The sequence below is a fragment of the Etheostoma spectabile genome, chromosome 8, assembly GCF_008692095.1.
Source record: "Etheostoma spectabile isolate EspeVRDwgs_2016 chromosome 8, UIUC_Espe_1.0, whole genome shotgun sequence".
NCBI lineage: Eukaryota > Metazoa > Chordata > Actinopteri > Perciformes > Percidae > Etheostoma > Etheostoma spectabile.
Genome location: NC_045740.1, coordinates 27,465,183 through 27,469,075, shown reverse-complemented (window position 1 = coordinate 27,469,075; position 3,893 = coordinate 27,465,183).

Genomic DNA, 3,893 nt, shown 5'->3' with positions numbered 1-3,893 from the left:
AATGAAATACGTGTGGCAGGGCACCTTTAAAACATTCCTTTTACTTGTGTTTCAACAATCTCTATGTTTTATTTCACTTATTCATGGCCCAAGGCAGAGTTTTATTGACTCTTTGTTGAGGGATAGAACGGGAAGTCGACTTTCAAGAAAATCATTACCGTACTGTATATGTGGCTGCATTCAATATCTGCAGGACATTCTGAAGCAAAAACAAAGCTTACTCCAGCAGAGGGTCATTGTGCTTTTTAGAAAAAAGGCAGTCAGATAAATGTCCTTTGTCCAAGAAGTGTCATTTATGTTGCTTTTAAAGGTTATAGAAGGATCCAATATGAATCCACACAGCTCTAATGTGCAGTGGAGTGTGGGTTATAGAGGCAAAAAGGTTCAAAATAACAGAGGTTTCAGCAATTGTCTCTGGAGTGGAGACGTTGATTCATCCGTGGAAAGACCTTGCTCCGGGTAATTTTATTATGCAGATGAGAACGAGTGCTCCTGTGTCTGTGACCGTGCTGAAAAGGACATAGGGCGGCGTGCGGCTGGCAGGACACTAATGGGCTGGCGGAGTTATCCATACACTTGTGGGAAGCATGCCACCACCACCACCACCACCACCACAATGATCTCCTGATCAGTTGCAGTTATCCCCTTTCCTTAGGTTAACAGGAAACATTCTGAAAGAAAGCCACAGCATTCCTCTGACAATGCCTGTCTGTATAGCATAAACAGATGGGAGTTCTTGGCCATGCTTAGCCCCAGCTTAACTTCACTTTGAGATCTATTGTTTTATTTTATGGCAGGCTGCTGTTGGGTTGGCATTTTCTTGGTGCTCAATCAAAAAAGAATTTGAAGTCAAGCCATCATTGCTAATGATTACAAAAATGAAATTTAAACAAATTCGTTTAATATAACAGGTTTCACACAACGTGTTGAAATGCACCATGGAAACTGTTCTTTTTGAAGATGATTCGTTGTTTTTCAGTTCTTGAAGGCAGTTTTTGTTGTTCTCCTTCTTCTCTGTCTTTGTGCCAGTAATTGTCACCGTCCTCCCTCTTGCTATTGAAACTTAATTTCTGATGCTGCGCATTGATCCTTCTGAGCATCAGAGCACGTAAAAGGTTAACAGTGCAAATAAATGCTACATTCTCTCCTACACTTATCACTTGAGGTGGTGGGTGATGTGTGGGTAAATGAAAGTACAAAATCAAAGTCATTCATCTACGGCTTAGCAACTCCAGCTTGCTTTCATTTGGGCAAATAACAAGAATCCACCTCAGAACTTTGGACTTAAAAGAGAAAAAGACTTGGTTCCCTTCCTCGCCACAGATCAAGACTTTGCCTCTCTGCTCAGACTTGTGAGAGAGACAGCAGCATGGCTGCCGCTGCAGGGGGCGTCGGGGTTCAAAGCAAGAGGCAGACTCTGCTTGAAGGGAGATTTTGGTGGTTAGTTGCAGGGGCAAAAAAGGGGTACAGCCAAAGAACCGTGGGTTCTGTATTCTACCAGTGATTTAGGCAGGTACAACCTGAGAGAGAACAGCAGGCTGCAGCTTTGATGATACAAAGCACCCAGCTGCTATGCTCACAATTTAATTGCTTTTTAAATCGGATATGTTGCTCTCTACGCACCATCGCATACTCAAATGTGGTGGAGGGGAGGATGTATGTTATCTCCATATATATTTTAGGTTCAATGTAATCTTCCTAATGTCCCGCAACCAGGTAGTTTGAATCTCCCAAGACCTTTATTCTCAACAGCAGAAAATCCATCAAACGTCGTCCTCCTCCAGCCCTGTCACAGTTAATAGACCTGCCACATGGATTGACTGGTGAATTCCATAACGAAAAACCGACTAATTATATTAATGGAAATGCCACTGCGTCTTGCTTGACGGACACATGTTTCTTCCACCTCCACTCGATCTGTCCGTCGGGGACACATTATCTCTGACTGCGCCATCAAGTCTGAAGTGAAAAGTAATTTACTTGTGATAGTTTGCTGCTGAGCAAGCTGCTTCGAGATGAATATTCACAGTGACGAACTAATGATCTCGGGTTTTTTTCCTGATTGCTGGAAAGTCTCTTTTGGGGGTACAGGTGGAAAAGCAGAAACGTGAGGGGACCCATCACACATCTTGCTTGATATTCTGCTGAACGCCAGTCCCTCCAAAACACCCACAAAGTCGATAAAGCCTCTTGGCTTCGTGCAAAGCCATACTTAGAAGAGCCTGCGTTAAGCATCACTTTCTGTTTAACCACACTCGCGTTTCCTCTTCGCTTTTTTTTTCCATGCAGAAGTGATTTGGCCCTCAGACACGGGGCTGAACCTGCAATTATCTAACAGCCAAAGCAGTGTCCCTGTAATTCTTTCAAACCGTCCAGGATCCAAAGACATTCAGGGAGGTCTTCCTCGGTCACACACATCAGGCAAAAGCCCCCCCCACACACACTTTCACCCACACACGTACACGTGTTTTCACTTTGGTGGCCACTTTACATGTGTGAAGCTGAGAACTTATCTTTATGATGTACAGTCCCTTGATTCCCTTGCAAAAATCCAATATAAATACTTAAAAAAAAACACATTTAACACACAGATCACATAGGTATTAATGTGTATATGTGTAAAAGTAGCTATAACACAATGTAAATACATTGCAGCTTATAAATACTCTATTGTAAGTTAAAATAAGTATTAACAGCTAAGTAAAGTATTACTATGCAACAGAAATAGCGAGTGGTGAGTGTTAATATTATGTGTATTATATTATTGGATTATTATTGCCAATGCATTATGTAAGCTGGATTTTAATGTTGTATTTGTTCAGGGTGAAGCTAATGCTGAGTACTTGTACCTTAGTTGATTTTTGCCACTTTATACTCAGAGGTAAATTGACATTGCAAATACTTACATACAAAACGTATGATTTTATGTGAAATTTGGATAAAACTACTTGACATGATTGATGAATTAGTACACTGACTGAAGGAACTATAACTTGCAAATTAATGAGGTGGAGTAAAAAGTAAAATATTTGAGTAGAAGTGGCATCAAATGAAAATTATCAGGTAGTCCTTGTACCTCAAAGTACCTCGAGTGCAGTATTAGAGTAAATATAGAATCAGAATCAGAAATAGATGTATTGCCAGGTGTGTACTTACAGTACTAGGAATTTGCTTTGGTGTGCATACATTAAAACAATTATGTAAAAATAAACAAAACAACATAAATACAGAAAACAATAATATATATATATATATATATATATATATATATATATATATATATAATATATATATGTACACATACCGGTCAAAAGTTTGGGGTCACTTACAAATTCTATTCCACTCCTTTATAGACATATTACCAGCTGATCTGAGTGGGGGGCTGATCTTAATACAATATCTACATTAGCCATTATCGCAACCATTCATTTAATCATCCAAAGGCACATTTGTTACTAATCTGATATAATTTTAAAAAAACTACTGAAAAACATTGGAGAACGCTTTGTAATTATTGTAAACACATCAATGTAATATGAAAACTGCTGCCCTGGTTAAAAAAACAATGCAACTGATCTCAGCTGGTAATCTGTCTACAATGGAGTGCAATGGAAATTTCTAAGTGACCACAAACTTCTGACCGGTAGTGTATATGTGAAGTTAAAAAAAGAAAAAAGTCAGGTACTTTATGTCACATACATATACATAAATGTAGCAGGACTCATTCTCTGCATTTAACCCATCCCAAGGGAGCAGTGGGCCGCCATTTACAGCGCCCGCGGACCAACCTCTAGCTCTGAGCCAGTGGCTGGAGAACCTAGTACATGTTTTTAGATGGTGGGGGAAACCGGAGCACCCAGAGGAAACCCACGCAAACATGGGGAGAACATACA